Raw genomic sequence first — 26,528 nt, forward strand, 5'->3', positions numbered from 1 at the left:
TTTGCAATTGATTTCTAATTTCAAGGCATCATGGTCAGAGAATATGCTTGGTATAATTTCAGTCTTCTTAAATTTGTTGTTGCCTTTGTGATCCAACATATGGTCTATCCTTGAGAATGTTCCATCTGTACTGGAGAAGAATGTATAATCCGATGTTCTGGGATAAAAGGTTGTGTAAATGTCATTTATGTCCATTTGGTCTGGTGTTTCATTTAAGGCTGACATTTCTTTATTTTCTGTTTGGTTGATCTGTCTATGTCTAGAGCTGTCAATGGAGTATTAAGTTCCCCAACTATGTTTGTGTTTTGATCTGTTTCTCCCTTCAGTTCTGTGAATAGTTATTTTATATATTTTCTCACATCTCGTTGAGTATTTTCAGAACTGCAGTGGTAAAATCTCTGTCATTTATATTATGTATTTCCATGTGTTCCGGCTTGCTTTCTAGGGATTTTTCATTTTCTTTCTGGTCATCCTCCTTACTATGGTTATTTGCTTTTCTCATTTGCCTAAGCATTTTTCTCTGTCTATATATTACTCTCCAGTAAGTGGAAAGTAATATATAGACAGAGATAAATGCTTAGGCAAATGCTTAACCAAAATACTATGGTTATTTGCTTTTCTCCTTTGCCTAAGCATTTATCTCTGTCTCTATATTACTTTCCAGTAGATGGCGTTGATTTGCAAGGTATTTTACCTCTGTGTTCTGTTAGGCTTCTGCTGACTCAGACACTGCTCCTTTGCCTCTAGCCCTGCGGGGCTGCCACCAGCAGCTCTCTGTTCCTCCCCTCCCCAGGCTGAACCCTTAGCTCCCAGCTGCAGGGCTGCATCTGCAGGGCATCTACACCTTCCTTCCTTCTCATCTCCCCATTTATTCCTGGTTGCCACCTTTAGATGTTTCAATGTGTGGGTCTCTTGGTCATGGGTCTGTGTTGAGCAGGGATTTCTTTGCTTAATTATAGTTGGTTAACTTGTTGAGATTTCTGGAGGAGAGACCAAGGGGCTCTCTCACACAGCCATTCCTCTGATGTCACTCTCCTATTTTATTTTGATTTTTAGAATTTGAAGAGATCAGTGGTCTTCAAATGTGGCCCATGAAAGTTCAAATAGTGATCTTGCATAATTTACCATTTGCTTAATAATCCTGAGACACAAAAACAGTCAGAGTAAAACTACTTATATACCTTAGCACAAATCAAAGTCATGGCACCATATTGTACTAATAGCTTTTTAAAAAATGCAAACATCGGTTTCACTTAGAATGTCCTTGATGAAGTTAATTTTATTCAATCTCAACCCTTGAATATATGTCAGTTTAAAAATTCTGTGTGAGGAAATGGGAAGTGCACATAGGGTACTTCTTCCGGTTACAAAGTACACTAGTTTTCTTAAGGAAAAATACTTGTGAAATAGTTATTTTCAAAATTTGACTTACAAAGCCCTCCTTTGTTGTATACTGTCTTGAAAAAACAAGTGGCAAACCAACTGTGGTTATTCATATGAATAGACATAGCCTATTACTTCAAGGGAAACAACTGACAGTTCTCAGTTAGTTTTTCAATTCTAATTTTTTGTCAATGATAAAATGAAAGCTTTCAGGTAAAAATAAGAATTTTTGAAAACTTCTATTTACCACCATGACCTTGATAGCTTCCTAATACTTAAACATTTTTCTGATGAGATTGTTGGTGGTATTAACAAAAAGATTCGTTAATCCTATCTAATAAAAGAGAAACATGCAAATTGACTGTACCTTTGCTACGCCAACAAGCCACACCCACCAGCCACACCCATTAGCCACACCCATTAGCCACACCCACCAGCCAATCAGGAGCAAATGTGCAAATTAACTCAACCAAGATGGTGGTTAATTTGCATATCCAGGTGCAGAGCGAAGACTGAAGACAGCGTAGAAGGAAGCCAAGAGCTGTAGAAGGAAGCGAAGCTTCAGAGAAGCAAGCAGGGTGGCGGAGACTGGAGGGAAGCAGGCGGGGCTGCAGAGAAGGGAGGGAAGCAAGTGGGGCTTCAGAGAAGGGAGGGAAGCAGGCAGGGCTGCGGAGAAGGGAGGGAAGCAGGTGGGGTGGGGAGAAGGGAGGGAAGCAGGCAGGGCAGCGCAGGAAACCCTATTGCAGGAATCTTCCTGCAACAGGCCTCTAGTATTATATAATGAAATATGTCAACATTTGGATGATCTGTGAACTCAGTAAATCAGTAATTTCCACATGACCCATGTGTAAAAAGATTCATTGAAACTGCAAGTTAGATCAGTTGATTTTAATGTAACTGACTACAAAAAGTTCAGTGATGGTTTCAGTATCACATTGCAATTAACCTTTAAAACAGCAGTCGCCAACCTTTCAAACCTCACGGACCACCTGTAGTCCGCGGACCACCAGTTGGCAACTGCTACTTTAAAAGACTACCACTTACCAAGTTCCCGTACAGTACCAACAAGGAAAATCCACAATTATCTAAAAGGGCATTAATGTACTTCTCCCTTTTTTGCCTTACGTATCTGGAAGAGCCCAGATTTTTTTTATACTTTAACCAAAACCACATAGCACAGCAGATTGCATGCAGAAACACATGAGGATTCAACTGTCTTCTATTAAGCCAGATACTAAAGAGATTTGAAAAAAATATTAGGTTAATATTTAAAGTATTTATTATTTTTAAATGAATTAATAACTTTTTAAATTTTCTCAATTCTAATTGTGAATATAGTAAATGTCAATAGATATAATTCACATAAACAAGAGCCCTTGCAGTTCTCAATAATTTTTAATAGTGTATAAAGTCATCCTGAGAAGAAAAAGTTTGAAAACTGCTGAGACAGACTGTGAAGAGCCTTGCATGACGCATTGAAATGCTTGACCTTTATCTAGCAAAAACAATTTATAAGTGGGAAAGTAGTGTGAGTTTTTCTTTTTTAAAATACTTTCTGGCAGTAGTGTTAAAAATGGACTGAAAGGTGGAAATACTGCTGACAGGAATACCAATTTTGGTTCAAGAATATATCCAGAGGCATCATTTATATCTGACTAATCTTGATCAAGAGAAATTAATGTAGTGGTTAGGCTGGTCTGTGACTAGGTGGACATTTCTCCACTAATGTTTCTAGAAGTGTAACGACAACCAAGGGGTCCGGGCTGCCTGTCACCACGTGAGCCAGTTAAGCAGAGACAGGGTTGAATCATATATGAGCATTTATTCCAATAATGCCAGCAGTGTGGGAGAGCAGTCAGTCACCCACAAAAATCTGCTCTGACCCCCCTTGCCAGTTGGCTGGTTACATACACATGAGGGAGAAGATAGCTACGTGTAATTGCGAGCTACAAGTGTAACATGGAAAGGGGAGGGTAGAGTCTGCAGTCCGGCCTTCAGGAGCTCAAAGTCTGATAACAAGATGCTAATCTTCTATGACTAGAGACCTGGTGCACGAAATTCATGCATGGGGGCTCCCTCAGCCCGGCCTACACCCTCTCCAATCCAGGACCCCTCAGGGGATGTCCGGCAGTCGGGCATCCATCTCACAGTCCAGGACCACTGGCTCCTAACCGCTCACCTGCCTGTCTGCCTGATTGTCCCTACCCCCTCTGCCTGCCAGCCTGATCGCCCCTAACCCCTCTGCCTGCCTGCCTGATCTCCCCTAACCACCGCTGCCTGCCTGCCTGCCTGATCACCCCTAACCGCTCTCCCCTGCTGGCCTGATGGCCCCTAACCGCCTTTGTCTTGGTCCCCCCCACCGTGGCGTTGTCTGGAAGACGTCCATCCAGTCTATCCAGTCTAATTAGTATATTAGCCTTTTATTAGTATAGCTGTAAAAACAGCTCAGCCCGTTCCTGGAACTGGAGAATGGTCAGTGTTCCTGAGAAAAACTCCTGGAGGGGGTCAGGGTCCAGGCATAGCAACCAAAACAAAGCATGTCCTGTCCTTGGTCTGTTCTCAAAATGTATTTCTTTTCTGACTCATGGACCCATTGAGGCATCTTATCTTTTTACAGCCTTGTTTCATCCTCCAGTTTCCCAGGGTCTGTAAGAAAACTTATCTATAGTTAGTAAGGTGAATAATTATTAGACAACTGTGGCTCTGTTCTCATTACATGTCCTTTCCCACTCTCAGAAGCACTATCTACCAAACCTGCAACTCTTTGGTGTACACAGCATGTGGAATAATATTGCATATTGAGCAAAATGCAAGCTTTGGAATCAGACAGACTAAAATTTCAATTCAAATTGTAACACTGGAAATTGTGTGACTTTATTATGAATTTTTCAATTATACTTTACATTCAATACTATTTTCCTTTAGTTTTAGGTGTAAAATATAGTGGTTAGACAATCATATACTTTACAAAGTGATCTATCCCCTTCATATTTCAAGTATTCACCTGGCACCATACATAGTTATTACAACATAGACTATATTCACTGTGCTGTACTTTAAATCCATGTGACTATTTTGTAAATATCAATTTGAACTTCTTAATGCTTTCACCTTATCACCCAGCCCCCCAACCTCACTGCACTCTGAAAATCATCAGTCTGTTCTCTGTATCTATGAGTCTGTTTCTATTTTATTACTTTATTTTGTTCTTTAGATTCCACATGTAAGTGAAATAATATGGTATGTGCTATTTGTCTTTCTCTGACTGACTTATTTCACTTAACATAATACCCTGTAGGTCCATCCATGCTGTTGCAAATGGTAAGATTTTATTTTTATGGCTGAGTAAATACTACATTGCATATGTGTACCACCACTTTTTTATCCACTTGTCTATTGGTGAACATTTTAGTTGCTTTCAAATATTGCCATTGTAAATAACTGCAGTCAACATAGGGGTGCATATATATTCTTTCAAATTAGTGTCTTGATTTTCTTTGGATATATACCCAGAAGTGGAATTACTGAGTCATGAGGCAGCTCCATCTTTAATTTTTTGAGAAACCTCTATACTATCTATACTAATAAAAGGGTAATATGCTAATTAGACCGGACATCCTTCTGGACAAAGTCACGGTGGCGGGGCCAAGGCAGAGGCAGTTAGGGGCGATCAGGCCGGCAGGGGAGAGCAGTTAGGGGGATCAGGCCAGCAGGGGAGAGCAGTTAGGGCAATCAGGCTGGCAGGTGAGCGCAGTTAGGGTGATCAGGCTGGCAGGGGAGAGCAGTTAGGATGATCAGGCAGGCAGGCAGAGGTGGTTAGGGGCGATCAGGCAGGCAGGCAGGTGAGCGGTTAGGAGCCAGCGGTCCTGGATTGCGAGAGGATGTCCGACTGCCAGTTTAGGCCCGATTCCAAACCGGCAGTTGGACATCCCCTGATGGGTCCTGGATTGGAGAGGGTGCTGGCTGGGCCGAGGGACAACCCCCACACCCCTGTGCATGAATTTCGTGCACTGGGCCTCTAGTGTTCCATAATGGCTGTACCAATCTGCAGTCCCATCAAATGTACACAAGGGGTTGCTTTTCTCCACATCTTCAATAACACATTTGTTGATTTATTGATGATAGCCCATGTGACTTGTGTGAAGTAATATCTCATTGTGGTTTTAATTTGCATTTTTCTGATAATTAATGACATTGTGCATCTTTTCATGTCTATTGACCATTTGTATGTCCTCTGGAGAAGTGACTATTCAGGTCTTCTGCCCACTTTTAAATTGGATTGGATTTTTTGTTTGTTTTGTTATTGAGTTGTCTGATTTTATAAATTTTGGATATTAACTCCTCATGGCAAATATCTTCTCCCATTTAGGAGGTTGTCTTTTCTATTTGTTGATGATTTCCTTTGCTGTGCAAAACTTTTTAGTTTCATGTTGTCTTGTTTTTGTTTTTTCTTTAGTTTCCCTTGCCCAAGGATATATATATAAGAAAAGCATATTCCTAAGAGAAATGCCAAATATGTTTTCTTCTAGGAGTTTTATGTTTTCAGGTCTTACATTTAAATCTTTAATCCATTTAGAGTTTATTCTCATAAATGGTTTAAGAAGGTGGTCTACTTTCACTTTTTTTGCATGTATCTGTCCAATTTTCCCAACACCATTTATTGAATAGACTGTCTTTACTCCTTTGCATATTCTTGCCTTTGTAATAGATTAATTGACCGTGTACTATGGGTTTATTTCTGAACTCTCTGTTCTGTTCCATTTATCTATGTGTCTGCTTTTATGCCAGTTTTATGCTGTTTTGATTGCTGTAGCCTTGTAGTATCCTCTCTAATAAAAGGGTAATATGCAAATTAACCATCACTCCGCTACACAAGCCACGCCCACCAGCCAAGCCACTCCCACCAGCCAATCAGGGCGAGTATGCAAATTAACCCCAGCCAAGATGGCTACCATTGGGTTTCCCCGGCAACAGAAGAAGCCAAGCTTTCCACATACTCTGGCAGGCCCAAGCCTCCACTCAAGGATACAAAGTTTCAATTATAGAAGGTAAACAAATCCAAGCGGCAGCCACGGATCCAGCAGGAGGCTTGGCTCCGCTCCAGGCTACAAAGTTTCAATTGTCGAAGGTAAAGGTAAATAAATTCCAGATACCAGGGCCTCTGCTTGGGTCACCAGGGGCGTGGCTGGCCTGCAAACTACCACAGGCCCCTCGCCCAGGCCGACTCCCCAAGGGAACCCCACCCTGATCCAGGACACCCTTCAGGGCAAACCAGCTGGCCCCCACCCGTGCACCAGGCCTCTATCCACCTAACTAATAAAAGAGTAATATGCGGATTGACCATCAATCCAACACACAATATGGTTGCCCCCATGTGGTCAAAGATCCTGCCCCCATGTGGACACAAGATGGCTACCACAAGATTGCCAGCAGGGGAGGGCAGTTGGAGGCAATCAACCCTGTAGGGGATGGCAGTTAGGGGTGACCAGGCCTGCAGAGAGGGAAGTTGAGGGAGGCTGGCAGGGGAGCAGTTAGACATCAATTAGGCTGCCATGGGAGTGGTTAGGGGGTGATCAGGCTGGCAGGCAGAAGCGATTTAGGGGCAATCAGGAAGGCAGGCAGGTGAGCAGTTGGGAGCCAGCAGTCCTGGATTGTGAGAGGGATGTCCAACTGCCTGTTTAAGCCTGATCTCACTGGGATCGGGCCTAAACGGGCAGTCAGACATCCCTCGAGGGGTCCCAGATTGGAGAGGGTGCAGGCTGGGCTGAGGGACAACCCCCCTCCGTGCACGAATTCCGTGCACCGGGCCTCTAGTAGTTTAATATCAGCTAGTGTGGCACCTCTAACCTTGTTCTATTTGTCTAGATTGCTGAGACTATTCAGTCTTTTGTGGTTCCAGATACAGTTTTGGATTATTTGTTCTAGTTCTGTGAAAAACTCTGTTGGTATTTTTATAGGGATTGTGTTAAATCTATAGATTGCTTTGGGTAATATGGACGTTTCAACAATGTTAATTCTTCTTATCCATGAGCACAGTATGTGTTTTCATATTTGTGTCTTCTTCAATTTCTCTCTTCATTGTCTTATAATTTGCCAAGTACACATCTTTTACCTGCTTGGTTAAATTTATTTTTAGAGGTTTTTTTTGTTGGTTTTGTTTTTTATTAATTGTAGATGGGATTGTTTTCTTAGTTTCTCTTTCTGATAATTCATTATTGGTGTATAAAAATGTGACCAATTTTTGAATATTTATTTTGTATCTTTCTCTTTTACTGAATTTATTTATCAGATCTAGTAATTTTTTGTTGGAATCTTTAAGGTTCCTAACAGTATCCTGCCATCTGCAAATAATGACAGTTTTACTTCTTTCCTACTTGAATGCTTTTTATTTATTTTTCTTGTCTGAATGCTGCAGTTAGGATCTCCAATACTATGTTGAATAAGAGTGGTCAAAGTGGACATCCTGTCTTCTTCCTGACCTAAAGAAAAGATTTGTTAAGTTGTCTCAGACTCAACTTTGGCAGTGAGTTTGAACCTGTGTCTATCAGGTGAATACCACTTGCCCCTACTTGGTGACTCACTGAGAACCTACCTCATGCAACTCAAATACTGCCAGAGGCATTTTCAGTAACTGAGCTGCACAGGCAGCAGGCAGGTGGAGGCAGCCAGAGGCAGATTCGGTCATGTGCTAGGGAAGGCTCTGTACCAGTTGGGAGTGTGAGAGAAAAATGTCCCCTGTCCTAAAGCCACACAGCTCACTCTGACCCGGATTTTGCCCAGAGACTAATTTCATCATTATCAGGAGGGTGGATTACCAGAGTTGGGAGAATCTCCCTTGAAGGGGAGATGCTGGTTAGGCTTGGGGAATGATGAGAGGAGTGGCCCCTGCACCAGAGCCACATAACTCAGTCTTTCCTGGATTCTGCCTCGACTTAGGCAGGTTGGAGTAACCAGGAGTCAGGTGGATGGGGCTGCCAGGAGCCCAGAGCATGATGCTAGTGGATATCCCATGACGGGGAGGCACTAGTCAGGTTCATGGGATAGTGGGGGCAATGGCTCCAGCCCCAGAGCCACAGCTCAGGCACTGACACCCCTTGTGTCTGTCCAGGCAGGTGACTCCTCAGCAGGGTGCAAGCTTAGCAGGATTGGGCTGCTGTGAGTCCAGATTGTGGGACTATTGCATTTCCCCAGGCTGATGTCCTATGGAGGGGAGTGTCCTACCCCAGAAAGATGCTGTCTGCTATGAGGGAGAAGAGCTCATCTCAAGGATCCTAGCAGCTGTCTTCACAGCCACAAACTTCAGTCTCTCTTTGCAGGATTCTAGTTTGCTCCACCCTCCCTCCTCCGGAGCCTAGGGTCAGTGGATGCAAATGAGATTTTGTGCACTGGCCAGATGTTATGTAGACGCCTCTTTCCAGCTCTGATGTGCTGGGCTGGGGAGCCCAGCTAGGGGTTGTGACCCCACACTTGTTCAGGGGAAACATTTGCAGCTGAGATACCTTTCAGAGCCTCAGTTGCAGTATCAGTGTGGCTCCTGTAAATTCTTGTTAATAAGACTTCTCTTCAGCTAGCTTTCACAAGGTTATTCAGGTAGAATGTTCTATATCTTAGTTGTAATTCTACTCCTCTGCCATCTTCATCTCTCAAGTACTCTTTTTAAAATGCAAATCCCATTGTTTCAACATTGGGAAGGAAGTTCATATGTAATATGGAACCTTTGCCTACCTGTTTAACCTATCTCCTACTCACACCCTTGTTCATGAACTTCTCATAGTACAAATTTTCTTTCTATTCTTCAAATATGTGGACCATAATACCTTTATATCAGCTATTCCCTTATTTGGAATGCTTGCTTCCTATTATTGCATGGCTGGTTCCTTGTCATTCAGCTCTCAGTTTAAATTTCACCTCCTCAGAAAATTATTCACTGACTGTCCAATCTTAAGAAACTCCTCGCTCCCTCAGTCACTCCCCATCACATCATCCTTTTTATTTTAGATTTATTCACATGGTTATTCTTTTACTATTTCATTATTTCATTCCTCCCTTCTGGATTTAATTTCTTTCTTCCTGAAATATACCCTTTTAGTAGTCTTTCCAAAAAACTGATGGTGAATTCTTGATTGTTGACTAAAATCATATTTATTTTATAATTGGCAGCCAAGATCTATTGTTAATCACATACATGTCCTTAAAAATTTAGTTCAAATTTTTTTTTTCTAATTAGTTAGAAAAACTTAGTCAGTGGCTAAAAAAATACCTGTAATTCTCCCAAAGTAACTATAACACTTCCACTCAAGTTAAGGATATCATTTGCCTCCTTAATGGCTTCTTGAACTTTGACTAACCTTTCTAACTTCACCAGCTCTGAACATTATGTTGTTAATTAGCAAAAACCCCTCCAGCTTGTACCTTTGGATACCATGTAAGGACTCCCAGAAACATCCCTGGAATCCAGCTATTCCTCACACTGCTGGGATTCTGTCCAAACCTCTGCCAATGCATGTTTCAGACAGGCAGATTAGATTTGGTTCAACCTTGCTCCCTTAGGACTGTATTCATCTGTATAAGCTTTCCTTTATCCTTCTAAGACCTTATGATATTCTTATTCCTTATAACAAACTAGAGGCTGGTACACTAAATTCACGCACTGGGGGTGGGGTCCCTCAGCCCAGTCTGCACCCTCTCGCAGTCTGGGACCCCTCGCTCCTTACCCCCACCTGCTCGCTGCTCCTTAGCGCTGCCGCGAAGGCAGGAGAGGCTCCTCCCACTGCTGCTGAACTCGCCAGCTATGAGCCCAACTATGGCTGAGAGGCGCTCCCCTTCTGGGAGCGCACTGACCACCAGGGGGCAGCTTCTGTATTGAGTGTCTGTCCTCTGGTGGTCAGTGCACATCATAGCGACCAGTTGTTCCTCTGTAATGGTCACTTAGGCTTTTATTATATAGACTAGAGGCCCGGTGCACGAAATTCGTGCACGGGGGCGGGGGGGCGGTGTCCCGCAGCCCAACTTGCACCCTCTCCAATCTGGGACCCCTCGAGGGATGTCCGACTGCCCATTTAGGCCCGATCCCACCGGACATCCCTCTGACAATCCAGGACTGCTGGCTCCCAACTGCTCGCCTGCCTGCCTTCTGATTTCCCCTATCCGCTTCTGCCTGCCAGCCTGATCACCCCCTAACCACTCCCATGCCAGCCTGATTAATGTTTAACTGCTCCCCTGCCAGCCTGTTTGCCCCCAACTTCCCTCCTCTGCTGGCCTGGTCACCCCTAACTGCCCTCCTCTGCAGGGTGGATCGCCTCCAACTGCCCTCCCTTGCAGGCCTGGTCCCTCTCAACTGCCTTCTCTTGCAGGCCTGCTCCCTCCCAACTGCCCTCCCCTACTGGCCATCTTGTGGTGGCCATCTTGTGTCCACATGGGGACAGGATCTTTGACCACATAGGGGCAGCTATCTTGATCTTGTGTGTTGGAGTGATGGTCAATCTGCATATTACTCTTTTATTAGATAGGATAGAGGCCTGGTGCATGGGTGGGGACCAGCTGGTTTGCCCTGAAGGGTGTCCTGGACCAGGGTGGGGGTTCCCTTGGGGCGTGGAGAGGCCTGGGTGAGGGACCTGTTGTGGTTTGCAGGCCAGCCACTCCCCTGGCGACCCAAGCAGAGGCCCTGGTATCTGGAATTTATTTACCTTCTACAATTGAAACTTTGTAGCCTGGAGCAGAGCCAAGCCTCCTGCTTGATCCATGGCTGCCGCCATTTCTGTTTGGATTTGTTTACCTTCTCTAATTGAAACTTTGTATCCTTGAGTGGAGGCCTGGGCCCGCCAGAGTGTGTGGAAAGCTTGGCATCCTCTGTTGCTGGGGAAACCCAAGCCTGCCTTCTGGTAGCCATCTTGGTTGGGGTTAATTTGCATACTTGCCCTGATTGGCTGGTGGGCATGGCTTGGCTTGTAGGTGTGGCTTATGTAGCAGAGTGATGGTTAATTTGCATATTACTCTTTTATTAGAGAGGATAATCCAGGAGTCAGTCAATCCTGAGAGCCCTCAGATCCATTCCAAGGTTGGCAAACTATGGTCTGCAGGCCAAGTCCAACCTGCCTTATTGGAAAACAGCCACACTAATTAGTTTACACTAGTGGCCTGATGCACGAATTAAGATTCATGCAAGAATGGGCCTTCGTTCCCCTGGCTGCTGGCACCGCCTTTGCTCTGGCCAGAGTAGCCTTTCTACTCTGGCCAGGAGCCACCTTTCTGCCTTTCCACGCTGCCCAGAGGCTCGGAGTGGTTGGGGTGGTGTGGAACACCTGCATCGTCCCACCCCGTCCCCAGCCGCTGGGAGCCTGCATATGCAAATTAACCCACCATATTTGTTGGGTTAATTTACATACTCATTTCTGATTGGCTGGTGAGCGTCGCGAAGGTGCGGTCAATTAGCATGTTACTCTTTTATTAGGTAAATGCTCTCTATAGCTTCTTTTTCACTATAACAGCAGGACTGAATAGTAGCAACAGATACCTATACAGCCTAAAATATTTTCTATCTGACCTGTGGCCTGTAAAGCCTAAAATATTTACTATCTGACCCTTTACAGAAAAAGTTTGCTGATTTGTCTGTTTGTCAGGCATGCTATTAGCCTATAGCCTTTCTAGTCAAACACTAGACAGGCTTGCTACTTACTAAAGTAACCAGAGTCTGATTCCCTTTATAAACATATATATATGCACATACAATATGAAAAAAGTGTGTGCAAACACTTCTTAGACTCTGGTAAAATGTGATTTTCTTCTCTGGAAAGTTAGAAGCTTAAATTTTTTAGATGCTTATGTTTCGTTATGTCTTAATTTGCATTATGTCTACTAAGAGAACCCTATCAATGTCATTTTTTCATGCTTAGTGCAAAACTGGCCTCTAAAGATCAAATTTCTGTTTCTCATAAAGAAAAAAAAAATGGTGACAGAAGCTGAAAGTTTCTGGTTGCTCTCCTGTTCACATGTTCTTTGCTGTAAAGAAACTTCTTAGGCTATCCCATATGATAAAAGCTTAATATGCTAAGTGTCTGGTCACCTGGTCATCTGTTCAACCAATCAAAGCGTAATATGCTTATGATATGCTAAGGCCGCTCAACCGCTAGCATTGATGTGCACTGACCACCAGGGAGCAGACAGTCGACCAGTAGGTTAGCTTGCTGCTGGGTTCCAACTGATCAGGACTGAGCGAGATGGGCCAGACACTCCCTGGAGCCCTCCCGCGGTCCCTCCCTGGCTGGCCAACCTCCAGCGTCTCTCCCCAGCCCCAGTCATGTACTGGTGGGGTATCTCGGCCTGGCCTGTGCCCTCGGCCTGGCCTGGGACCCCTTGGGGGATGTCGGAGAGCCGGTTTTGGCCCGATCCCACAGGCCAGGCAGAGGGACCTCACTGGTGCACGAATTCGTGCACTGGCCTCTAGTTAGCATTATAAAGATCACGTGTATTTGCTGACATTTTGTTTCTAAAGTTTAGATGAGTTTATAAAGTCCTACTGTTGAAATTTTAATAACTGTTTAGAGAAAGTTTATCATTATCTTATTTCTAGCTAATCACAAAATGATACAGAATGGTTATGTTTATGTTTACCATGGTGAGGTGGTCTTCAGACAGCTTTATGTTCCGTTCCCTTTGTGGAGGTGATAAAACTTAAGAGAAGTAAGTTGGCTTGCTTAAGCGAGTTTCTCATAATGATTATATTCCAAAGTGAAGACTCAAACTGAGAATTCCCCTTGGGTTAGTATTGTTTTCCTTGTCTGCATAATGAATCTGAAGTTTAATACCAGTATCTTATTATGTAATTCTTACAACACTTTCACATTATCTCAGTTGTCCCAACATCTATGACAGTGCATCTATCTTATGTTACAGGAAATTGAGAGACAGAGAGGCTCATGGACAGTCTTAGGGCCACTCTGCAAGTAGGTGGCAGAACCAGATGCTGATGTCAGAGATATTTGGCTCTGCAGTGATTTTTGTTGCATTCTTGGTGATGATTGTTGAGTCAGTTGGTTGATGTCTACCATGTCTTTTATAAAGTCAGCCTGAGCACAAGAAGGCATGTGACCAGTAAGTGCCATAGCAACATATACTGATTCATTGACCTGTCAAGTAGTCTTAAATACTCACCACTGGTATAGTTGCTCACTCTCTTAACCCTTTGCACTCGCTTGCTTTTTTCTCGAGCTGCTACCGATGCTAACCGTGTCAAGTCACACTCGACATCCGAGTGCAAAAGGTTAAAAGCACTTTATGTGAATTTCCTAATCCTATCTAATAAAAGAGTAACATGCAAATTGACTGTCACTCCAACACACAAGATGGCTGCCACAAGGTGGCCAACAGGGGAGGGCAGTTGGAAGGGACCAGGTCTGCAAGGGAGGGCAGTTGGGAGGGACCCAGGCCTGCAGGGGAGGACAGTTGGGGGAAGGGGGGACCAGGCCTGCAGGGAAGGGCAGTTGGGAGGGACCAGACCTGCAAGGGAGGGCAGTTGGGGCAACCAGGCCGGCAAGGGAGGGCAGTTGGGGGTGACCAGGCCTATAGGGGAGGACAGTTAGGGGTGACCAGGCTGGCAAGGGAGGGCAGTTAGGGGCAACCATGCTGGCAAGGGAGGGCAGTTAAGGGTGACTGGGCCAGCAGGGGAGGCAGTTGGGGGTTACTTGGCCTGCATGGGAGGGCAGTTGGGGATGACCAGGCCTGCAGGGCACAGAAGTTGGAGGGGACCCGGCCTGCAGGGGAAGCAGTTGGGGGGAACCAGGCCTGCAGGGGAGGGCAGTTGGGAGTGACCAGGCCTGCAGGGGAGGGCAGTTAGGGGTAACCAGGCGTGTAAGGGAGGGCATTTTGGGACAACCAGGCCTGCAGGGGAGGGCAGTTAGGGGCAATCGGGCCAGCAGGGGAGCAGTTAGGCGTCGATCAGGCTGGCAGGGGATTGGTTAGGGGGTGATCAGGCTGGCAGGCAGAAGCAGTTCGGGGCAATCAGGCAGGCAGGCAGGTGAGGGGTTGGGAGCCAGCAGTTCTGGATTGTGAGAGGGGTCCCAGATTGGAGAGGGTGTAGGCTGGGCTGAGGGACACCCCCCCCTCACATGCACGAATTTTGTGCACTGGGTCTCTAGTTAATATATATTCCTATGAATGTCACTACACCTATTTTATAGAAGAATAAAAGGAGACTTGGACAGACTAGTATTGGTGGGAGAACAAAAATTAATAGTGAGTTTTAATTTCTAGGTCTGAATTCAGACCTTTACACCATCATTTAAATCAGTGATTACTTAATATAACTGAAGTAGAATATTGGTTAGTCATTGAGTGCTATTGAAAGGTTTAATTCCAGGACAAGCCTCCCTTGTTAATAGCAGGGAGAATAGGCTTGCCTGAAAAAAAAAAAAATAGTGATAGCAGTGCACACTGATCAGCTCCTAACCCCCACTCCTAGTTATCTGGGCATAAAATAGTCTCAGGAATCAGCTGTTGGGCTTTCTGTACTGCTGGCAGGTGGGCAGAGTTTCACTCTGCATACAGGAAGATGTCCTATTCCTCTAACTTCCTGCTTGGGAAGGAGTTTCCCATCTATCCCTTGATTGCTCCAGTTTGGAACCTGTCCCAGTTCCATTCTCCATGGTGGTACAGGCAGAAATTTTTTGTGTGTGGGGAGAGAGGACTTGGGGAGAGGGGAAACTTGATACAGATCTGGTGATGTTCTCTATGCCTTGCTGCCCAGACTCCAGCTGACTTGATTTATTTAGCACCTGTTTACTGAGTGCTTACTGTAATCCTCACTTTCTGATGTATGAGTCAGCTTGGGCTGCCATAACAATAGCACAGATGGGGTGGCTTAAACAACAGAAATTTATTTGCTCAGAGTTGTCCAAGGTCAAGGTTCCAGCTTGAATTTCTGAATAGGATTGTAACTGGCTTCCAGATGGCCACCTGCTTACTATGGGCTCACTTCCCTCTGAATGTATGCAGAGAGGAAGGATGGAAGAGACAGAGTGGTGGAGGAGGGGAGGGGGGGAGAGAGAGAGAGAGAGAGAGAGAGAGAGAGAGAGAGAGAGAGAGAGAGAGAATGAATGATCCAGAACACTAAGCTCTCTGGTGCTATTCTTACATCTGTAATCATTATCTCACATTTTAGTAATAGCTTTATTATTTTCAAAGTACCTTTACTTCTTCATCTTCATAATCAAGCATTTATTGTTGAATTTTTACAGTACACCAATTGTGCCTTATGGTACTGGTGTGGTGGAAAGAACACAGATGTTAGAGTTGAATAGTATCAAATTCAGATCCTGACTCTACTACCTAAGTAATCATATAAACTTAGGCTATTCATTTTACTTCTTTCAATCTCAGATTCCCCATCTACCTCCTGAGGTTTTTGTGAATTGATTGGAAAAGTGTGCAGCTTGAAGCAGGAGTGGGTTCTGAGCAGTTTTAGTCCCCATTCCCTCCCCACATCTATCTCCTCAGTGAGCCCATAGTGGTTTTAGAAAGTTAAGTGTACATAATCATCTCTCAGCATTTCCCTCCTCTGACTCTAAGGGCAGACAGGCAGTTGAGGGAGGTAAGAAACTGGGGAAAGGTATAGTGATGTGCTTCTCCAGTGCTTCTGGGCATGTGAAAAAGTCCAGGACCCAGATTCTCTTAGGTCAGTCTTGTTTGTGAGGTCTGTGGGTATGTTCTTCTTATATCGTGCCTTTTTAGTAAATATACATCAACTAGAGGCCCGATGCACAAAGATTCGTACAAGAATGGGCCTTCCTTCCCTTGGCTGCTCAGTGCCTATGTATGCAAATTAACCCAACAAAGATGGCAGTGGGTGTCGTGAAGGTATGGTCAATTTGCATCTTTCTCTTTTATTAGAAAAGCCAAAACTGAAATGGTGATCCTGAGAAGCTCCTTCTATTCCTCTTGTTATTGAGAAGGACAGCCTTATTTTATTGCTCTTTTCCAAATTTAATTTATCTTTTCCGTTAAAATTTGCACATATGCCATTTTGACTGCATTTCATAGGATTTTAAACCTAGTTTAATATTACGAAAGTGACTGATTTATAGTGGCCTGTGTTTTTATCTATTTTGTTGTCTTGCTATCTGCTGCCTTGAAGACACATTTGCTATTCACATCTATTTAAAAAGAAAAAGTGAAACTGCAGTATTTGAAAATTAGAGTTTATTCAAGACCTTGCACATGGCTTTCAGTCTTCTCTATCCCAAGAACTAGCTACTTCATTCACACCAGTAAAGAGCTACCTTTGTTTGACCAGACTATGTTAGACATATTAGCAAGAGCTCATCAGATCCAGTTAAAGGTTAATCTCAGTTAAGAATAAGAACTTTAAAGTTTTTAGTTAAAGACTAAAGAAAGATTAGTGGAAATTTGGAGACACTAAAATAGCGATCAGTAGAAACAACACTTTTCTGAGAATGTCAGTAATTGGAAAGTATAGCAAAATCAAGTTGATAACCTAGAAATAAGATAGGATTAAGAAATGCCACATTGTGTAGGGGGTCCTACAGTTAGACAGAAAGAAATGGAATTTTCCCCCTTCCAATAGATTAAAAGTGTGAGATTTGGTAACTTTGTACTCTCCTCAGGTATTGGTGAGTCATCCTTCTATAATGCTGTTCTAGATTCCTTTTCATTTTTCAGTCACAGCATGTTACCACATCTAAGCCCAAGCTCTCAAAAAGCTCTCCCTTTCCTCCTCTCTCTCTCTTTTACCATTTCAGTCATACGAAGAGCTATTCTTCCCTCAAGACGTGATATTCCATATCATTGATGCATGTTTTAAAACTCTTCCTTTTTAGACACTGCATCACTGTAAATGCTCCATTTGTAATTCTATGTGATTTTATTTTCATTAACTCTCTTTGTAAAGTTTTTTTTTAATACTTGACAATTATTTTAATTGATGATTTGATATACCATTGCATTTATTTTTGATGGGCTTATAGGTTGGGCTGCTCTGGTTCTCAAAGAGTTAATTAAACTAGCTTTTACTCTGCTTAGCTCCCCAAAGGTAATTGGCATATTTCCCAGACCACACTCCTAAGGTAAAGGACAAGGTACAGAGGGTGATATTAAGGTGCAGAATTGGAGCCACTTATATCTTGCCCAACATGAAATCCTCCAGTACTCAGTGAGACTGTGGTTCATCAGATTTTCAGAAAATGGTTTGAAGACTCCAGAAGGCCATGTAGAATTTCCTTTAATGGGAAATTGTTATGGGTGCATATAGTAGGTGAGTCTTTAATATTTCTTATTTTATATTTTGTTTTTAGAGGCCCGTAACAGCACAGAGCTGTGTACATAGAAACTGGCCTCACAGATTAATAACAGCAACTCTTTCTGTAGTTTTCACAGTAGCTGAGACTTATTGTTAATAGCCCATTACCTGAAAGGAAAACAGACAAGTGAGGGTAGTCATAGTTTCTGACCAGCCTTCAATTCTTTTTGACAAATGAAAAGAGAGCTTTCTTTTAGTAATGACAGGAGATTAGAGGAAGAAGAATAGGCAAGTGCACAACTGCAAATATTAGAAGCCTAAAAACAACTTTTTAGAAACCTCAAGTTGATTCAAATAAGAATAGAATGTCTGGAGGTTTAACATTTTTCCTCTCAAAGGGGGGCTGATGTTTTTAATATATTCTTTATATATTATATATCATATATCCTATATAATAAGAGAGGAATATGCTAATTATCCATTACGCCGTGAGGTGTAACAACCGACTGTATAACAACCAGATCATGGATCAGCAGGAGGGTGGGACAGCAAGCTACAAATGGGCGGCAGAGAGCTACAGGAGGGGGCAGGGCAGGGCAGGAAGCTATGGAGAGCTATAGGAGGCAGGGCAGCGGGTGAAGAGCTACAGGAGGGCAGCAGCGAGCTACTGGCACACGGATTTGTGCTCAGGGCTACTAGTATTTTTATATATTTAAATATATATATGGTATCCCCAAAAGATTTATATACACTTTAACAGCTGATAGTTCAGTTTTAAAAATGAAATGTATTTTAATAAACACTGCCTTTATAATTATTCAAAGTATATGTACACTTTGGGGGAACACCCTGTATTTAAATATATTTATATATAGTTCGTATATAGTTTTTATGTAGCTTTGAAATCAGAAATGGCTTATATTAACTACTAGAGGCCGGTGCATGAAATTCGTGCATGGGAGGGGGTGGTCCCCTCAGCCCAGCCTGCACCCTCTCCAATCCGGGACCCCTTGGGGGGATGTCTGACTGCTGGTTTAGGCCTGATCCCGGGGATGGAGCCTAAACCAGCAGTTGGACATTCTTCTCACAATCCAGGACTGCTGGCTCCTAACTGCTCACCTGCTTGCCTGCCTAATCGCCCCTAACTGCCTCCACTGCCAACCTGATCACCCCTAACCACTTCTGCCTGTCGGCCTGGTTGCCCCTAACTTCCCCTCCCTGCCAGCCTTGTCACCACCAACTGCCCCCCTCTGCTGGCCTAGTCTTCCCCCAACTGCCCCTCTCCAACCAGCCTGGTCGCCCCTTACTGCCCCCCTCCTGCCAGCCTGGTTGCCCCCAACTGCCCCCCTCTGCTGGCCTGGTCTTCCCCCAACTGCACCCCCCACCGGCCTGGTCACCCCCAACTGCCCCCCCCTGCCAGCCTGGTTGCCCTACTCAGCCTGCTGTTCAGTTGTTTGGTCGTCCCTCACTAACCCTCCTGCCAGCCTTGTCGCCCCACACAGCCTGCTGTTTGGTCATTCGTGTGGTCGTTTAGGTCATGATGGCCCCTGGCTTTTTATATATTAGGATTGCCATCAAAGATCATTTTCCCTCTCCTGTAGCATGTTAATGACTATTCACTGATCAATAATCTTGATACTAAATGGTGTCTCAGAGGGTCTTAGAAGTGTCACTTTGCTTTATCTTTGCTAACGTGTAGCAGTAGAGCCCCCTTGTTACCTCAATTTTACAATGTTTCAAAGTAGGAGTGAGCACCTTTGTTTGGACCCCTGCTTTGGTGTTGATGACCCAAGGGCAGCCCATTAAGAAGAGGCAGCTTTTCTGTGTGAGGTTTTCTTCATATAAATTACCCTGTTGGCTGCTAGTGGCGTGATTCCTGCCCACCTCACCACTATCCCCAAGAGCCACATCCCATAATGGAACCTTCATCTCATAAGAAGGTGCTCCTTCTCCTTCAGATCCCCAGGTGACAGATGTTCTCATGACATATGATCAAACAGTACCTCTTTTAAAGAAATGTGTGAATGTCACCATGACTCACTGTCCATTGAAAAATCCAGAAATAACATGTAATAATATCTTTCCTTTTCTTCTTTCTCTTTGTCCATTAAAAAAATAAAAAATAGGAAGAAGAGCTGGTGAGTGTGTGTGTAGGAACCCTTTCTCTGGACCCAGAAACTATTAAAGATGCCTGATTTTGAATTTATTTCATTGGCCACCCCATTAAGATTTTCTAACTAAGACAGTTTTCTCCACCAATATTTAATGACCTTTTCATCCCCTTATACTTTGTAGAAACAGAATTGACAGTATGGGCAGGGCAGGGAGTGGGGAAGATTAGAATAGTTAGCTATAAACAAATGAACAGGCAGAAAGTGAAACAAGATTGAGAACACAAAGCATTATGGCTGACCATACTCTGGTATGTGGCCAACGGAATGGTTCATATTCATTTTAATAAATAAGAGTAACTAGAATGCAAAACTCTTTTTCATTTGCTTTGTCTGTTGCATGTATATAAGAATAAGTTAATACTCTGTCCTCTTGGCAACAAGACCTTCTTGGCCTCAATTTATCTATTAAAACAATGGCTTAACTTTCTTTTAAAATACAGTCAAAACCTCTTTTTGTTGTATTTTTTTATTTAAATTCTTTATTGTTGAATGTATTACATAAGTCTCCCTTTTCCCCCATTGACCTCTCCACAACCACTCCCATGCCCTAGAAAATGCCCACACCCCCCTACTGCCTATGTCCATTGGTTGTGCTCATATGCACGCATACAAGTCCTTTGGTTGACCCGCCGCCCCTGCCTTCCATCTTAGGTTGGACAGCCTGTTCGATGCTTCTGTGTGTCTAGCTCTATTTTTGTTCATCAGTTGTTCATTATGTTGTTCATTACCAGTATATTCCACAAATGAGATATTTATCTTTCTCCAACCGGCTTATTTTGCTTAGCATAATGCTCTCCAGGTCCCTCCATGCTGTTACAAATGGTAAAAGTTCCTTCTTTTTACAGCAACATAGTATTCCATTGTGTAGATGTACCTCAGGTTTTTAATCCACTCACCTGCTGATGGGCACTTAGGCTATTTCCAACTCCTAGCTATTATAAATTGTGCTCCTATGAATATAGGGGTGCATATGTCCTTTCTGATTGGTGTTTCTTATTCCTTGGGATATATTCTTACAAGTGGGATTATGGGGTCAAATGGGAGTTCCATTTTTAACTTTTTGAGGAATCTCCATACTGTTTTCCACAGTGGCTGCACCAGTGTGCATTCCCACCAGCAGTGCATGAGGGTTCTATTTCTCCACATCCTCACCAGCACTTGTTTGTTGATTTGTCGATAGATAGCCATTCTGACAGGTGTGAGAGGGTACCTCATTGTCGTTTTGATTTGCATCTCTTGGATGATTAGTGACTTTGACCATGTTTTCTTATGTCTCTTGGCCTTCTGTATGTCCTCTTTCGAAAGGTGTCTATTTAGGTTCCTTGCCCATTTTTTGATTTGGATTGTTTATCTTTCTTTTGTTAAGTTGTTTGAGTTCCCTGTAAATTTTGGAGATTAAACCCTTATCGGATATAGTAACATTGGCAAATATGTTTTCCCATGCAGTGGGCTTTCTTGTTGTTTTGTTGATGGTTTCTTTTGCTGTGCAGAAACTTTTTATTTTGATGTGGTCCCATTATTTTATTTTCTCCTTAGTTTCCATTGTCTTAGGAGCTGTATCAGTAAAGATATTGCTATGACATGTGCCTGATATTTTGATGCCTATAGAGCCTTTGAAGATTTTTATGGTTTCCCATCTTACGTTTAAGTCCTTTATCCATTTTGAGTTTATTTTTGTGTATGGTGTGAGTTGGTGGTCTAGTTTCATTTTTTGCATGTATCTGTCTAATTTTCCCAATGACCATTTATTGAAGAGAGTGTTTTGACTCCATTTATGCTCTTGCCTCCTTTGTCAAATATTAATTGAACATACTGGCTTGGGTCGACTTCTGGGTTCTCTGTTCTGTTACATTGGTCTATATGTCTGTTCTTGTGCCAGTACCAGGCAGTTTTGAGAACAGTGGCTTTATAATATAGCTTGATATCTGGTGTTGAGATCCTTCCAACTTTGTTCTTCTTTCTCAGGATTGCTGTGGCTATTTGGGGTCTTTTTTTATTCCATATGAATTTTTGGAGAGTTTGTTCTAGGTCTGTGAAATATGCTGTTGGTATTTTAATGGGGATTGCTTGAATCTATAGATTGCTTTGGGTAGTATGGGCATTTTAATGATGTTGATTCTACCAATCCATGAACATGATATATTCTTCCATTTCTTTATATCTTCCTCTATCTCTTTTTTCAATGTCCTGTAGTTTTCCGAGTACAGGTCTTTTATCTCCTTAGTTAAGTTTATTCCTATGTATCTTAATATTTTTGTTGCAATGGAAAATGGGATTGTTTTTGAGTTTCTCTTTCTGAGAGTTCATTATTGGTGTATAAAAAAGCCATATATTTCTGGGCGTTGTTTTGCATCCTGCTACATTGCCGAATTCATTTATTATTTCTAGTCGTTTTTTGATGGAGTCTTTAGGGTTTTCTATGTACAATATCATATCATCTGTGAATAATGACAGTTTTACTTCTTCTTTTCCAATTTGGATGCCTTTTATTTCTTCTTCTTGTCAGATCGCTATGGCTAGCACGTCCAGTACTATGTCCAACAGGAGTGGTTAGAGTGGGCATCCCTGTCTTGTTCCTGTTCTTAGGAGAAATGGTTTTGGTTTAGTCCATTGAGTATGATGTTGGCTGTAGGTTTGTCATATAAGGCTTTTATGATGTTGAGGTATGATCCCTCTATTCCCACTTTGTTGAGAGTTTTTATCAAGAAAGGGTGTTGGATTTTGTCAAATGCTTTTTCTGCATCCATTGCTATGATTATATGATTTTTGTCTCTCAGTTGGTTTATGTGATGTATCCCTTTTCTTGATTTGTGGATATTGTACCATCCTTGCATCCCCAGAATAAATCCCACTTGGTCATGGTTTATGAAGTTTCTAATGTAATGCTGGATCAGATTTGCTAGAATTTTGTTGAGGATTTTAGCATCTATGTTCATCAGGGATATTGGCCTATAGTTCTCTTTCTTTCTTTCTAGTGTTTTTATCTGGTTTTGGGATTAGGGTAATGCTGGCTTCATAGAAAGAGCTTGGGAGTGTGCCTTCTTCTTGAGTTTTTTGGCATAGTCTGAGGAGGATAGGTTTAAGTTCTTTGAATGTTTGGTAGTACTCCCCTGTAAAGCTGTCTGGACCAGGGCTTTTGTTTACTGGAAGATTTTTGATTACTGCTCCAATTTCATCACTAGTTATCGGCCTATTCAGGTTTTGTTATTCTTCCTGATTGAGTTTTGGAAGCTTGTATTTTTCTAAGACTATGTCCATTTCGCCTAGGTTGTCCAGTTTGTTGGAGTAGAGTTGTTCATAGTATCTTTTACAATCCTTTGAATTTCTGTGGGGTCAGTTTTTACTTTACCTCTTTCATTTCTGATTTTGTTTATTTGGGTCCTATCTCTTTGTTTCTTGGTGAGCCTGGCGAGAGGTTCATCAATCTTATTTTATCTTTTCAAAGAACCAGCTCTTGGTTTTATTGATCTTTTGTATTGTTTTCTGTTTTTGTTGTTGGTGGTTTGTGTTTTGTCTCTATGTCGTTTATTTCCTTCTGCTTATTCTATTCTTTTCTTGTTTTTCTCTTAATTCTTTAAGTTATAGGGTTAGATAATTTATTACCATTTTTTTCTTGTTTTTTTTAGGTAGGCGTGTACAGCTATGAACTTCCCTCTCAGGACTGCTTTCACTGTGTCCCATAGATTTTGGATTGTTGTGTGTTTCCATTGTCATTTGTTACCAGGATGCTTTTTATTTCTTCTTTGATCTATTTGGTAACCCAGTCATTGTTTAATAACATGCTATTTAGCCTCCAAGTGTTTGATTTTTCTTTCATTGTGTTTATTGTAGTTGATTTCTAATTTTATGTCATTGTGATCTGAGAAGATCCTTGATATGATTTCTATCTTCTTGAATTTGAAGAGACTTTGCCTGTGTCCCAATATATGGTCTATCTTTGAAAATGTCCCATGTGCACTTGAGAAGAATGTCTATTTTATGGCTTTGGGGTGAAATGTTCTGAAGATGTCAATTAATTCCATCTGATCTAGTGAATCATTTAGGATTGATGTTTCTTTGCTGATTTTTTGTTTAAAGTATTTATTCAGTGGTGTCAATGGGGTATTACAGTCCCCTACTCTGACTGTACAGCTGTCAATCTCTCCCTTGATGTCTTCCAGAAGTTTTTTTATGTACTTGGGTGCTCCTGTTTTGGGTGCATATATGTTTACCAGAGTTACATCCTCTTGTTGAATTGCTCCCTTTAGTATTATGACATGGCCCTCCTTATCTCTTTGAGGTCTATTTTGTCAGATATAAGTATTGGTACCCCAGCTTTTTTTTTTTTAATTTCATTTGCCTGAATAAAAAATTTATCATCCCTTCACTATCAGTCTGTGTGAGTCCTTTGTCCTGAGGGGGGGTCTCTTCTAGACAGCAAATACAGTATATGGATCTTGTTTCCTTACTAATTCAGCTACCCTATGTCTTTTGTTTGGAGCAATTAATCCATTTACGTTTTAGGTTATTATTGATAGGTACTTGTTTGTCACCATTTTTATTCTTTATGCCTGTGTTCCTTCTTCCCTTTCTATTTCTTCTTTTTATAGTAGTCCCTTTAGCATTTCTTGCATTACTGGCTTGGTCGTAATAAACTGCCTTAGCCTTTTTTTTGTATGTGAAGCTCCCAAATTCACCTTCAGTTTTTAATGATATCCTTGCTGGGTATATTTTTCTTGTATTCAGTCTCTTTATTTGTATATTTCACCACATTCCCTTCTCGCCTGATGTGTTTCTATTGAGAAACCAGTTGATAGTCTAATGGGAGATACCTTGTAGGTGACTTTCTGTCTCTCTCTGGCAGCCTTTAAGATTCTTACTTTGTCATGGATATTTGCCAATTTAAATATGATATGTCTTGATATCGGTCTTTTTGGGTTCATCTTATTTGGGACTGTGTGCTTCTTGGACTTCTATGACTTTTTTCTTCCACAAATCAGGGAAGTTTTCTGTCATTATTCCTTCAAACAGGTTTTCTTTTTTTTTTTTTTTAAATAAATTTTATTGATTTTTTACAGAGAGGAAGAGAGAGGGATAGAGAGTTAGAAACATCGATGAGAGAGAAACATGGATCAGCTGCCTCCTGCACACCCCCTACTGGGGATGTGCCCGCAACCAAGGTACATGCCCTTGACCGGAATCGAACCTGGGACCCTTCAGTCCGCAGGCCGACGCTCTACCCACTGATCCAAACCGGGCAGGGCCAAACAGGTTTTCTATTACTTGCTGTTTCCTATCCTTCTGGCACCCCTATTATGCAGATGTTGTTTCATTTCCTTTTGCCCCAAACAAAATAGAGAATGCTTTTATTGCCGGCAAAATCCCTGAGGCTCTCTCCTCCTGCCTTTTAAGGTGTTTTTTTTCCAGTTGCTTCTGGGCTTGGGTATTTTTTTCCACCTTGTCTTCTCAAAACTTTCTTGAACGTCTCCCATCTTGAACAATTTGGTTCTCAACCAAAACTTCAGTTTTCTACCTGACAACCTCAGCGCGACAAAAAGTGTCTCTGGCAACAATCAAAGTAGAGAATGCTTTTATTGCTGGCAAAATCAATGTTTAGCACAATTTTAAAACATGAAGAGTGCTAATGTTGCTTTGGGTGTGAAAGTGCTCACAAAACAACATTCTCAGGCATCTGAATAGGTAGAAAAACTTTTGTTGATTGGATAAACAAAAAGCAGTTAGCCGATGATAGCATTTCCCAGGTAGTGAATTATGAAAAATTCAGCTAGTTTGGGGTGGTTTTATAAATTTAAGAAAATAAGTGTTTACCAACTAGAGGCCTAGTGCACGAATCTGGCAAGCCAGACCCCAATCGGGGCGTATTGAGGCTGGGCCTGTCAGGAGGAGGAAATGGCGGGAGGTTGGCCGGCTGGCCCACCCCGACTGGGGCTCGATCACGGCCGGCCCTGCTGGGGGAAGGGGCCTCGGGCGTTTGGCTGGTGGGACCCGCCCCTGATTGTGGTTGGGGGGCCCATTGGGGGTGGGGCCAGCCAGCTTCACCCCTGATGTTGTGTGGGGCCGATTTGGGGTGGGGCCGGGTGGGGGGAGGGGCTGCAGGAAGTTGGCCACCTGGCCCCGCCCCCTATTGGGGTGTGGGGTGATCAGGGGCGAGGCTGGCTGGGGGGAGGGGCTGTGGGCCAATCAGGGTGGTGTGGGCCCATCAGGGGTGTGGCTAGCCGGGAGGAGGGGTACAGGAGGTTGGCCGGCCAGCCCTGCCCCCTATTGGGGTGGAGGTGCAATCAGGGTGGGCCAGCCAGGGGAGGAGCTGTGGGCCTATCGTGGTGGGGCTAGCTGATTGGGGGTGGGGCTGGCATGGGGGGAAGGAAGGGGGCATTTGGCTGGCCTCCCTGCCCTTTATCAGGATGGGAGAGTCCAATCAGGGGCAGGCCGGCAGCGCGGAGGGGCTGCAAGTTTGGCTGGCCAACCCCACCCCCCGATAGGCTGATTTGCTGCCCACAGTGGGCGTCATAGCTACCGGTCTTTATGGTCGTTATGGCCATTATGGTTGCTGGCTTTTTATATATATAGATAGGTAGTATATTAGACATGCACTGTATATAAGAAAGGTTAAAACAGGGAATCATTTAGGGGTTTGGAACGGATTAATTCAATTTACATTATTTCTAATGGGAAGAAACAGTCTGGTTTTTGAACAAATCACTTCTCGAACAGCCTTTGGGAAT

General features: G+C 43.0%; 1 protein-coding gene across 4 annotated transcripts in view; it reads left to right on the forward strand.

Annotated features, from left to right (window-relative positions):
* The window catches only part of PEAK1 (pseudopodium enriched atypical kinase 1), a 182,628-nt gene that overhangs the window by 90,708 nt on the left and 65,392 nt on the right, over nucleotides 1-26,528 (forward strand). The gene's annotated exons all lie outside the window — the stretch shown is intronic.

This window comes from Cnephaeus nilssonii (assembly GCF_951640355.1).
Source record: "Cnephaeus nilssonii genome assembly, chromosome: 4".
NCBI classification, from domain to species: domain Eukaryota; kingdom Metazoa; phylum Chordata; class Mammalia; order Chiroptera; family Vespertilionidae; genus Cnephaeus; species Cnephaeus nilssonii.